General features: G+C 52.8%; 1 long non-coding RNA gene across 1 annotated transcript in view; it reads right to left on the bottom strand.

Moving 5' to 3' along the window:
* Nucleotides 1-13,225, bottom strand: part of LOC129404412 (uncharacterized) — a 50,376-nt gene that overhangs the window by 416 nt on the left and 36,735 nt on the right. The window contains exons 4-5 of the long non-coding RNA XR_008629841.1: nt 4,736-4,993; nt 2,529-2,595 (exon numbers count right to left, since the gene is read on the bottom strand). This is a non-coding gene — a long non-coding RNA (uncharacterized LOC129404412). The remainder of the gene's footprint in view (nt 1-2,528; nt 2,596-4,735; nt 4,994-13,225) is intronic.

Here is a 13,225-nt window from a genome sequence, read left to right as displayed (position 1 = left end):
TCGGCAGCTCTGGAGGAGAAGGAAGCATGCCTTCCTCCAAGGAGGGTGGGTGCACTTTGTGGTCGTGGAGTGCCCCCTGCCACACACACAGTCCTGGCGACTCCAATGCTCCAAAGGCAGAAGGAGAAGGTAGCCGACACTACCTCTCCTCTGGTGCGTGGGGGGTGTTGGAGTTGGGGGATCCTTCGAAAATCCCTTTCTACTGCTCACCACAGTGAAACTCCAGAGAGCTGTGGGGCCCCCCAACCTCAGGCGCCTTCCCACCCTGTCTACTGAGAACGCACACACAGACTCCTAGTTCTCTCGTTGTTGACTGCCACGTGCCAGCTCTAAGCTTAGCACCTGTAGCTACAGAGTTTGAGAGGGCATCTTGGCACTATTGTTGCTCTGAGCTCTCTAGTTACAGGATGTCTCCCCCATGGGGAAATGTTACATGTCCGGCCCATCTGATTTTCAACACCTTGGCAAACAAGACAGCATCCCTGATTATTGACCATGGAAGGAGGTCAGAACTCCGAATTCCTTCTCTCACTTGAGAGAGACGTGATACTCCTAGCATAGCTCTTTTGATTCCTCTTTGGGATACCCGCATAGCTTTCTCATCCTGTTTGCGTAGGGCCCAGGTCTCTGAGGCATATGTTAGTGCAGGAAGAATGGTGGAGTCGAAAAGATGTGCCCAGAGCTGGATGTTCTTCATCCTCTTAACTTCTTCAATGCTCTTGAAGGTGTTCCACACTGCTCTCTTCCTCCTGCGCAGTTCTGGTGCCAAGTCGTTCCTCATGTTGAGTTCTCGACCCAGGCACACATAGCTGCTGCATTCAGAGATGTTCGTTCCGTTGAGAGCAAATGGAACATCAGGGACTAGTTTGTTTTTCATGAACATCGTTTTGCTGAGATTCAACTGCAGTCCAACCTTTCCACACTCAAGATCGAAGTCAGTCAGCATTTGTGCCGCTTGGCTAATGTTTGGCGTTATTAGAACAATGTCATCAGTGAAGCAGAGGTGGTGCCGACCGTCTATCATCACTCCCATTCCTTCCCATTCCAGTCATCGCATGACATTCTCAAGGATGGCACTGATGAGTTTCAGTGAAATGGTATCACCCTGTCGAACCCCTCTCTTTACATCAATGATCACTTCCTTGTAGAATGGTGAGGTCCTGGTGGTGAATCCATAATACAGCTTGAGGAGGATCTTGATGTACTGAGTTTGAATGCCCTGTTTTCTAGGGCTAGGATGACCACTTCAGTCTCAACACAATCAAAGGCCTTCTTTAAATCAATGAATCTTAGACAGAGCGGCATCAAGTATGGCATCATTGGTCAACCGAGACGAAAAGACACCGATCACCTCACACTATTTTCAACACTAGAGAAGAACTGTTCCTCGGAACATGTGACAACAGAGGCGTCGGTGGTGTTGGTGTCCTTGTCAACACGAACTTGGCCATGCGCATTGATTCATTCGAATGCCTAACAACCCAAATTGGATGATTATGCTTGAATAGATGTGGCTTACTGCCTGCAGTTTCTATCTTTGTCATCTACACACCAACATCCAACTATGATGAAGAAGAAATTTAGAGGTTCTACATGGAGCTGGAGAAGTTCTATAAAGAAGACCACACCTACTACAGGATCATTGTTGGTGATTTTAATTCCAAAATAGGGCCGAGAAGTTTGCCTAAAGAATTCCACATTGGGGGCTGGAGCGATAGCACAGCGGGTAGGGCGTTTGCCTTGCACGCGGCCGACCCGGGTTCTAATCCCAGCATCCCATATGGTCCCCTGAGCACCGCCAGGGGTGATTCCTGAGTGCAGAGCCAGGAGTGACCCCTGTGCATTGCCAGGTGTGACCTAAAAAGCAAAAAAAAAAAAAAAAAAGAATTCCACATTGGGACCCATGGCCTAGGATGGAACAAACAGGTTGACAGACTATTTGAGTTCATGTCGACCAAGACCATCCATGGTAACTCACAGTTCCAGAAGGCCAAATCTAAACGTTGGACATGAGAGTCTCCTGGTAGACAGTTCCACAGTGAAATTGGCCACATCCTAGTCAATCAACAGTTTTGCCTGACCAATGTTGCTGTTGTTCCAAAATTCCAAAAGGGATCGGACCACCGTCTCCTATGTGCAAAATTCTACTTCACAAAATGGAGAGAAAGGACTACAAAGTTTAAGTTTAAGAAGAGAACTCCCAGAATTACCACCAACTGGGAGCTCTTTGGCCCTATTGCAGCAACATGGGAAGATGCCATCGTTGACAACATCATGAGGAATATGATCAGCAAATCCATAACTGCGCGAGGAATGCCGAGAGTGGGAAAGCCACAAACAAATGTCGGTCTTCGGAAACTCTCGAACTCATTCGCCAACGTGGTTTGTCATGAGCCTCAGGCAATCACAAGCTAATATCAGAGCTTGCAAAGCTGTGCAGAGAAGCAATAAAGGAAGACCTCAGAGAGAGAAGAGCAGCAGTGTTGGCCAATGTGGCAGAAGCCGGGAAATATATTCACAACACTCACCTATCCTTCACCAGCTACGAGACCAAGATGACTGTCTTCCGATGTCCTGATGGATCCATCACATCTTCTAGAAGGGCAATGGAGAGGATTATTCACGACTTCTACTCCGATCTCTTTGACAGCCATGTCCACCTGCCCACATACAAAATTCCGCAGGATGGATATGTCATTCCCAACATCCTCCCTTCCAAAATCCAACACGCCATTTCATCAATAAAGATGAGTACAGCACCCGGTCCAGACAAAGTCAGACCCAAACACCTGAAGAATCTGCTGCCAGTACTCATCAATACACTGGCTCGGCTCTTCACACGCTACCTGTCTGAATGCAAGGTTCTGTCCCAGTGGAAAACCAGCAGGACTGTTCTGTTGTACAAGAAGGGAGACATCCACGACATCGGCAACTATCACCCAATCTGCCTATTGTCCATCGTCTACAAGTTGTTCACACGTGTCATCCTGAATAGAATAGGCAGAACACTAGACGAAGGACAAACATGAGCAAGCCGGGTTCCGAAGGGGATTCAGCACAATTGACCATATCCACATGGTGACCAAGCTCATTGAGGCTTCTCAAGAGTTCAAGATGCCACTCAAGATTGTAAGACAATCATTAGAAAACTTGTTGGCAATATTCACGGCCTGGGCATTGCTTATGGACTCATTTTTTACATGAGAAAACAATAGCACACAAAATCTGACTAATTTATACATCTTCCTGGGAGAATTAACTATAGCGTCCCAGCCAGGAACCAAAATTTACTGAACATCCACGTTAATCTTAGTCCATTGAACAATTCTGTGGCTCACTCTTGCTCAACTTGGGGGGAAGGACAGGGTTCAAACAGAACTCCCTCCTTTGCTGGCCACTGCCCACTGGGTAGGGATGAAACTATGGGTGACTTGGCTTCTTAGAGGGTAATGAGTCCCCTAAATGCATTGAGTTCTTCCTAGAATTTCTCGCTGATTTGTCGTGAGAAATGGCAACTCACAGTGCTTGTCTCCAAGCATGGATCGGTGAAGACAACAGAAGCAGCCCTTGCAATCCGACTTCCTGTGTAAAATTTACTTAGCCCAGTGCATATGGATATTTCCTGAACACTAGATGCCTTGAGATTATATTTTACTAGGGGAAAAAATAAAATGTGCCAAGTTATGCACTGTATGTGAAACCTTCCATATACTGGGATGTTTCTAAGAAATGTTTCCTAAGTTGCATTTGGATGTTCTGCATGTGAAGAGAAACAATTTGCTTAGCCTCAACAGATTACATGAAGACTCTGAGCTGTGTTAGGAAAGTTTTATAGACATAAACATTTGATACGCCAAATTTTACGGCAGGTAACAGAAAAATAATAGCTGACTTGAGGCTCTGTTTAAGATGTCAACCATGTCAGTTCCATGATGGGTGGGAAGTTTTTACTACAGAGTAGCATCGTAGCTCCGGCGGCTTTGGGAAAACCATCTGGAAGAGAAATGGGAATGACTAGGCAAAGACACCTTAAACAATGTGAAGCCAGTCGTCTTTTAAGTTTATGGTTCCACTGAAAGGCAGTGCTCGTCAAACCCTAACATGGGCATATACCACAGCATACACATATGCGCACTCACTCACAAACACACACACATACATGAACACACACACACACACACACACACACACACCATATCTCTAAACATTGGGACTTCGGGCAAGTCACTAACTCTGAACGTGACTTGTGCCTTAGGACTCCGACAGGGCAATTTTGAATATTAAGTTAACATGGGAATCCTGCTAAGATCATATAAAGCTGTTTCTTCATGATAAGCAATTGAAGCAAAGACAAAACAAAGTGTGAGGCTCTAACACAATGAAGAGAAGTGTAGGGGCTAGAACGATAGCACAGTGGGGAGGGCGTTTGCCTTGCATGTGGCCGACCCAGGTTCAATTCCCGGCATCCCATACAGCCCCCCGCCCCCGTGCACCACCAGGAGTAACTCCTGAGTGCAGAGCCAGGAGTAACCCCTGTGCATCATTAGGTGTGACCCCCCCAAAAAAAAAAATTGAAGAGAAGTGTGAAGGGGTAACTGGTCCATCTGAAGGGCAACGTGCTCCAATATGTTGCTCCAATATGAGTCTTGAAGGAAGATTCCAGGCACGGTCAGGGACTCAGTTCTAGCTGTGTATGCAGGCCAGGTCAGGCTGGAGTACACGGTGGGGTCCTTACCTGGCAAACAAGCGACCGTGAGTCTCCAGCCAGCTTACACGCACCTTCATCAGCCGGTGTCCCCCGCGCCCCCCACCCTGCTCTGGCCAGGGGAGGCTCTGTTCAGAAGGCTCAGGAGGACGAAAGCTGTCCCCACAGGAGCGGGGCTCAGGAAAGAGCCTCTCGAAGACTTTGGCTTCCAGTCACTCCCGAAGGCCCGTCTGCTTCTTCTCACCTTTCTGCTTTCTTCTTGGTTCCTCTCATTTGCGTGTTCTGATTCTGCGTGGGGGTGAGTTTATTTTATCACTTCCTTGGTGACCAAAGTCCTTCTCCCCAATACTTTTCTCTCCTCGCATCTCTCTGCTGCCACTGGGCACTTTCCTTTATCCTTCCCCTCCCTCCCCCTTCATGCCTGGCATCCACGAGGGTTTACATTTCCTTTTTCTTTTTTATTTTATTGGGGCGCTGTGTTTTATGATGCTGTTAATTGGAAAGTTCCAGACATTCACTGTTTCTACTCCCAGCCCACCACCCACGTCAGGTCCCCCCACTGACACCTCACGTCCCTGCACCGGTACAACCAACCCCACCTCCTTGGCAACTGGCTTTTAAGTTTAATTATAAGAGTTTGGGTCTTATAATTACATATTTATAAAACGGTTGACCTGTGTGGTTTTCATGAATATAGTCATTTCACCTCTACATTTCCTTTAAATTCAGAATACAAAGTGAATTGAGGGAGTCAAAGGGGATTCTTTGACAAATAGTGTTAGCATACTCTGCTTTTTGGCGACACAGCCATACAAAGCAATCTCTGTGTCATTCTGAAGAAGGGGCCCAAGACAGCAGCCTCTGGAGCCACAGACAACACGGCACAGCCCGCCTTACCTTCGCTGAGACTCGGCCACACTTTCCCTTCACTTTTATTTTATTATTATTATTATTATTATTATTATTATTATGCTTTTTGGGTCACACCCGGCGATGCACAGGGATTACTCCTGGTTCTACACTCAGGAATTGCTCCTGGCGGTGCTCAGGGGACCATATGGGATGCTGGGATTCAAACCCGGGTCGGCCGCGTGCAAGGCAAACTACTACCCGCTGTGCTATCGCTCCAGCCCCTTCCTTCACTTTTAGAGTACAACCCATTATCCGGTGTTTCAAGGGTTTCCCAACGACAATGCCAGCAGGTACCTTTGCTGTGTCTCCATGGTCCTGAAACACAGTCTTCATGGCTGCAGTGATCATAGTTGCATCAATTATTCTTCTACGAGCCTTGTGGGCTGCAAGCACCTGGCACGCCTAGGCCTCCCTGATCTCCCCTCCCAGAGGATAATTCGATGTTTCATATCCAAACTTGTCAACTGTCTGTAAATAGCCATTGATTCCTGTCGCCCTTTCCCCTCGGCCAGCCCCTCTCTGAGAAACGTACCCACCGTCCTCACCCATCCTGTCCTGGAAAGGGACCCCCAAGGAAGGGCAGTGCCAGAGACAAGCCAGGAACGGAGGGGAGGTGTGAGGGGCTCTTGGGGAGGGGATCTGCTCGCTGCCACAGGCACGGCAGCCGGAATGACGAGCAGCGCTGGTGTCCAGCTCTCAGCCTCGGTGTCCTGCTGGTCAGGGCCACCTGAGTAGACAGGTCCTGAGGAGTTAACAGTTCACCAACTGTGTTCTGTCCATGCTCACCACATCACCAGGGTCAAGACTGCGGAGAGAACAGCAGGCAGAGTGCTGGCCGGCCCTGCAGGGAGGAAGCCTTGGTGCTGGCAGACAGCTGCCTTCAGCCAGCTGGAGAGATGCGGAGCATTGAGGGAAGAGACAAGGGCCCAGCAGCAGAGGAAGGAGCCTGGGAAGACAGCCACGTGGCCCATGCCTCCGGGATCCGCAAGCCCAGTGCTCAATGCAGAGTCAGGCTTCTTCGTGTTATTGTGGCAGCTTGACCCCATGTCAAAGTCCCCCATGAACTGCCAGGCTGGAGATCAAGGACAGATGATAGCCGAGAAGGATCCCAACTCAGGACTTTGAGCATGAACTTAAGTAAACGTCCTGACGGGTGGAGCCGTCCACAACCCCCCGTGGGCGAGCTAGGCAGGCACTGGGTCAGGTCCCAGAGGACTGGGTCTGCCGGAGAAAACAGCCAAGACGCAGGGGGAACAAAAAAGGAAGTGTCGTTTTCCCTGAGAACTTTCTGATCTCATAGCTGCTTTTGTTGCTGTGGACTCACATTCATTAACGACGCCCCTGGGGAGGCTCCCTTGGCCGGGCGGAAGTCAGACACTGTGCCGTGCAATGGGACGAAAACGGATCCCAAGGTTCACTCTGCCCCCGGGCCTTGAACGGGACACCTCGGGGTGAGAGGCCTCCACAGCGGCCCCCTCCTGGGACCGGACGGCTTCCCACTCACAGCCCTTCACCCAGACAAGCCCGCCCTCCTGCAGAACTGAGCGTGGCCCCACCCGGACAGGGCCAAAAGGGAGCAACACATGGAAACAAACAGCCCAGCCATCGCTCTGCCGCCCCTTTAACCCACTGCTGCCCGCCCCCCACAGCCCCTCGCCAGCACTCAGCACACAGCACTCAGGCTGTGGCTCTGTCCACGGAGGCTCCCACGGTCAGCCTGGGGGTGGCCTGGTGGTGGGAGGGGCCCGGCCCTGGGACAAGACCAGGATACACCCGAGCCACTGTCCAGAGCCGGACCTACACGCCGCACCTGTGAGCCCTCCCCTTGGGCCACAGCTCACCACAGGACCCTGGCACCTGCAGTGTCTCCACACTCAGCTGCTGTCCTGGCCCCTCACCGGGACTGGGAAGGACAGACTGTCCTGACCATCTTCGCTATTTCAGCCTGCCTGGACTCGCCTGCTCACGAGTGCAGAGGGGCCCAGGCCCACGGGGTCTGTCTGCTCGAGACACGAAGACCTGCACTCTGGAAGTGCAGCATTCCCCGGGTGAACCTCCTGAGGCCGGGCAGAGAGACGCCCACGGCAGGTCCGCAGGACCCTCGCGTAAACGCCGGGCCCTCCCGGGCTCCTTCCAGGCCCTTCCTCTGCACGTGTTCGCAAAGTTTCCCCTTCCTAAGGCTCGGACTGAAACAAAGATTCACCCGTGCCATTGAATTCATCTCTAGAGTCACTTCGTTTCTTCTTGGCTCTGAGTAGGGCGTCTTCCCCAGGCTTTTGGAGAGACAATATGCTGGGTTTCACGCTATTTTCTGAACAATTCTATGAACGTGTACACCGCAAAATATTATTATCTAAGGAGACAAGCTCTTGGTCTACCAAAAAGGCAGAACTTTTGCCAACTTTTGCCAACTGGAAATAATGAACAAAAGTTTTGAGTCACTTTTTCATGCTGACAAATAAATAAAATGGATCTGTGCTGAGTACTGGCAAGAAAGGGTGTGGCGAGGGACACATCCTCCTTAAAATAAAATAAAATAAAATAAAATAAAATAAAATAAAATAAAATAAAAGGTGTGATTTCATCCTCTTTCGGGCCTCACTGAGAGCCCCCAGCGGGCTGGACACCCCGCGCCCTGTCACCGCGCAGACAGGCCCTGATGGTGGCACTTTCCATCAGCCGCCTGGGTGAGGAGACAACCCACCCGCCTGACCTCAATGCTGTCCCACCAGACGGTCCCCGGTGCAGGCAGCAGGTGGCTTAGGGGGACAAGAGAGTGAGTGTGTGAGACCCTCCTCAGGCCGGAGACTCCTGCTGGGGCTGCCTTCCCCGGTGCCCTTGGACAGCTCGTGAGGGACAGAAGGGAATTCCCCCAGCACTGTTTACCCCAGACAAATTCCCCTAATTCTGCTCGTCCGTCGATTAGAATTCCGAAGACAGAGACGTGACCGGAAGAAGACCTTTCCCAAGGCAGAGGGCAAGGCTATAATCTTTTGTGTCTAAGTGGAACCTGGATCCATGCGTCCTGCCTGTTGTCTTTGACCCAGGGAGGAGTGCGGAGCGCCTCACGCAGGCCCTTCTCACAGGCCCCTTGCATCTGAATTTGTCTACACGGGCTTTGTCTGGTCTAGCTCCTTTCTTTCCTTTAGGAGCCTCCCCATTCGGAGGGATAGCCAAACCCCATTAGCACAAAAGACGCTCTGTCTTCCTACCAGGCACGGAAAAACATCCTGTTACGAGTCTCAAACTCTTCAGGCCCACCACAGCACAAGCCCTGAGCCTTCTCCCCGCGGCACCCTAAGGAAATGATAAAGTGATCGAAGCCCCGAGCGTTAGGGGTTTTAATTTTGTTAATTGCCAGCTTTCCCCTGGCACTGAAGCATTGATCCTTGCAGAGTAGGAGACTTGCCCGTGGCCGGTGGAGAGGAGGCGTGTGGGTGAGAGAGGAAGGAAGCTGGTGACTGTGGGCCCCCCTGAAGCACCACCATTGAATCCGGTGTCTCTGCAGAGACCTGCGTGCACTGGAAGCCGCCCAGTGCTGCATTGGTATGCAAATGAGCCTGCCAATCTCCGCCTGGCACGGCTCCCGGGGGCCTGTCAGTACACGACTTTAAGAAAAGGTACCAGATCCCAGATACAGGGAGCTCGCGCCAGACTGCAGCCCTGCCCAGAATCCCTCTCGCCGCCCTGGCCAGCCAGCCCCTGGCCAGAAGGGGCCATTTCTTTCTGCGCCACCATCTTTGTTCTTGCGGAAACAGGAATCTCCAGGAGACAAAGCATCCCGGCAGAGGTGCCCGGAGGGGAGGAAGGGGTCCTGCTTGGCCAGAGGCTGGTTTCTATGGGAACAAGGGCGGCTTTGTGGGACCACGCCACTTCCCACCCTGGGCTCGGACACTAGTGCCTCTGTCCCCAGCACCATGCGGGGCCAACTCTCCTTCTGTTCCACTGCCCCGCCCCTGCCGCAGTTCCCATCCCATCGCCACCGCAACAGACGGGAAAGGACTCGGGGCCTCTGTGGTGAGCCAAAGCTCAAGGCCCAGTGTCCCCAGGAGGAGGGAGCCGGGCCCTGTCCCTGGCGCAGCCCCAGGTCCTTTGTCTGTGGCCTCATTTCCCAGCCCTTCTTCCAGCCGGCCGGGACCCCCGCTTCGGAGTCCTGCTCCCGCACAGCACTGGGCAGAAACACATTGCAACCTCAATCTCACGCGCGTCCAATCCTCGGGGGCCTCGGAGAGGCTAGGGGAGGGTCATCGTGGGAAGAAGGTCAGGCCAGCCCAACGGGTCAGTTCTTCTGAGTGTTGAGGTTCTCAGTGTCCGTGCAGGGCACCTGCATGGATGACTGGGTGACAGGAAGGTTCTAGAACAGGGTCTCCAGCCTTTCATAGTCATGGCTCCTGGCTCCCCTGTCCCACCAGTTTGCCGCCGGATCTCATGTTACGGGCCCCCAATTTTGTGATTTCCTGTAAAGTTCTTGAAATACTGGGGGCTTCCTGCAGGGGGCTACGGCCTCTAGTTGAGAAAGGCCCCACAAGCAAATAATCTTGATAGGGACAAAAGGGGACTAGGCAAGGTAAGTTTAGACATATGGCCCCCGGGAAAGGAGCTTTTGGTATGGCATGTGACAGGGACAGAACAGGGGTGCATAACTACCTGAATGGCCTAGTCTCTGCCTGACAACATGGTTCTAACAACGAGAACCTACCTGACCTCTCTGACCCGTGCACTGGGAGATGCTCACCCGCCCACAGTTGGTTAGAAATGCCTTTGAAGGAGGCCTTCTGCCTCTCTCTAGGGTCCTTCAGGAGGCCCCCCCATGGCCCGGGAGACTCCCTGCCTGCTTTTCACTCCCTTTTCCTTCCTTAAAATATTTTCTGAATTTGGCCCTACAATCTCCAGGCCCTTGCTTCCAATCTTGACTGCTTGAGGACCAGGACCTGAGTGCCTGCACTCTCTAGAACATTCTCCACCTACTCTGATGAGGTGGAGTGCGGAGCTGAGGCTAGAGACACAGGGTAAACCCAAAGCTTTCTTTTTCTACGGGGCCAGATACCTTAATTTGGCACTCTTTTCTAATTCATTTTGACTTTTAAATTAAAAAAGGGAAATATTTATGAATCTGTTGCTCAGAAGCTGCCCTGCAAAACATTTTAGCACATAAATCCTTGTCACTTTGTTAAGTGTCAGGACTTTTTTTTATTGTTATTAAAGAAAAGGCCCGTTTCTTCGCATTGTTCATAAATCACCACTAAAATATTTAGTGCTACAAGTTCCTTAGCTTTCAAAGACATGCTTTCCTCTAAAAGCTTTACAGGAAGATTCAAGTCTATCCCTGGCAAAGTCCCAACGTTATTCGCAAGCAAGCTTGCAGATTTGAGGATGCCTGCATTTTGTTTATGAGTATTTATTTAGGAGCTCGACAATCCGTTTTCTTTTGCAAGATGAAATGTCAATTTTCATCATTTAGATCCAAACTTGAAAAAAAAGGGAAAAAGACCCAACCTCTTCCTGTAGAGCTGTGCTGCAGTATTTCTGTGCTGAAAGGTATCTTGGGTATCAGGCAGGAAAGGAGTTATTAAAGATTGAGAGCCATTTCAAACCGTAGTGAGTCAGAAATGCTATTTATTCGTAAAAGCCAGAAATCGTCAGTAAATCTGCCCTCCCCGCCCTCAGCTTCCCCGGGAGCCGGGTGCCTCCCATCGGGTGCCAGGGCATGTGCGATCTGCACTGGTTTCTTCCTTGGCACAGGTGCCGGCTCTGTGCCCTCCCACAGAGTTTACCTCAACTGTCATTTTCAACCTGGTGAGCAAGTGAGGGCGAGGAGCACGGCGTGAAGTCGCACTTCCGGGGGCCGCTGCTAGTCCAGCGGCCCGTGGCCTCCCCTTCCTTTCTCCAGCCCCGTCCTTCCGGCTTTCCTTCCTCGCTCTCTCCTAGAAGCTGCCCAGGGTGGTGCTTCCAGTCTGTGACCCTGAACACCCACAGCCGCCTTCTGCGCATTCCCTGGAGCCCCGGCCCTGCCCCAGCGCCCTGGGGAGGGGACAGCCCTGCCCTCCTCCATCCAGCTGGCTTCCGGGCAGGACCAGAGGGACCCGGGAGGGTTGTTCTACCCACAGCTTCCCGTGCTGCGTCGTGACCTCTTGAGCAGGTTCCTGCATTCGCTCCCGGTGACCTGAGCCAGTGGCTCCCTGGGGGCCCGTCCTAGTGGGCAAGGGCAGCCTCACGAGGACAGTATGAGAAACTTTTTTTTTTGCTTTTTGGGTCACACCCAGCAATGCACAGGGTTCATGCACTCAGGAATTACTCCTGGCGGTGCTCAGGGGACCCCATGGGATGCTGGGAATCAACCACCCTCCCCGCTGTGCTATCGCTCCAGCCCCGGTATGAGACCCTCTTGCCGCTGGGTATGACACCTTGTGTCACAGTGGGTGCAGGCGCCCCCTTCTCCCTCCCAACCCCCGGGCAGGGACACTCTAGGACCCTGTCTGCTTGTCTCTGCCTGCACCGGGGTCCGGCAGGGCCCCAGCAAGTGGCTGCCAGCTTTCCCCCACCCCTGCCGCCCTTCGATGACAGCGTGGGGACTGTCTTCCCAGGAGCAGGCGCTCCCCACCTCTGGGCAAGGCCCAGCGGCGGCTGCTGCCTGCTTCCCCGAGGGTCTCTGGGCTGCCTCACCCTCCCCACACGCCCCTGGTCTTCAGTGTCAGTGTCTGACCCGCCGCCAACGCTCATGCGGGCGTTCACTGCCCCCAGGGCCTTCCTCTCACCGGGAAAGGCCTCGGCCGCTTCACTCCCTGCTCCTCTTTCTGGCTAAATTCTTCATGGAGGCACATCCTGCTCTCAAGGTTCTGCAAGTGTCTTCTCTGTGCTGCTCCGAGTTCTCCTGCCCATCCTGTTCCTAAGCCCAGCCCCCCCTCCCGCCCCCCCGCCATCCATCTCTCCCTCAGCACCCACGCGTGGCTTCCTCTCTGGGCTGGTGCAGCGCCTGAGCCAACGCTGCCACCCCATCCCGGGGTCACAAAAGCTTCCTCCCACGGGCGAACCCTGAGCCCGACACTTCCACTGGCTTCGAAACAAGATGCCAGCCTGCACACGCTGCCAGCACTTCATGACTTGATTTTGAGTTTCCTAGCACCTCCGGAGCCATATGAAATCCCTGGCGACTCCAGGCTAGCGGCCTCCTTCCCTTTCCAAGCATCCCCTGCATCCCCTTGGGGGACACACCTGGAATAAAACGCACACGGGGGATGCCTGCCGCCTGGGAACTCCCACTGCAGTGGGGTCCGAGAAGACGGAGCATCATTCGAGTCATTCTTCATAGCTGAAACGGGAGGGGAACGTTTCAGGGCGCTGCGGGGTCAGAGCCTGCCAGGCGGGCGAGCAGGGGACAGGAGGGGCACCTACAGGGATGGGGCGGGGGTGGGGGAGAGGCGGGCAGGGCAGCAGCGAGGACACGAGACAGGAAATGGGTCAGGCCCAGGACCTGGTGTCCACAGCGGGGGACAGAGCCAGCCTCGGACACAAGCTCAGAGACCGCGTGTGGGGCTCTCTCTCGACCTGGGGGTCAGCACCAGACTTCTCTAAGCCGGTGGCCACAGGCTTCGAATCTTGGTGAGTGAC

Source organism: Sorex araneus, chromosome 4, assembly GCF_027595985.1.
Source record: "Sorex araneus isolate mSorAra2 chromosome 4, mSorAra2.pri, whole genome shotgun sequence".
Classification (NCBI taxonomy): domain Eukaryota; kingdom Metazoa; phylum Chordata; class Mammalia; order Eulipotyphla; family Soricidae; genus Sorex; species Sorex araneus.
The sequence above is the reverse complement of the archived record's forward strand: the minus strand, read 5'-3'. Positions and strand labels throughout refer to the sequence as shown.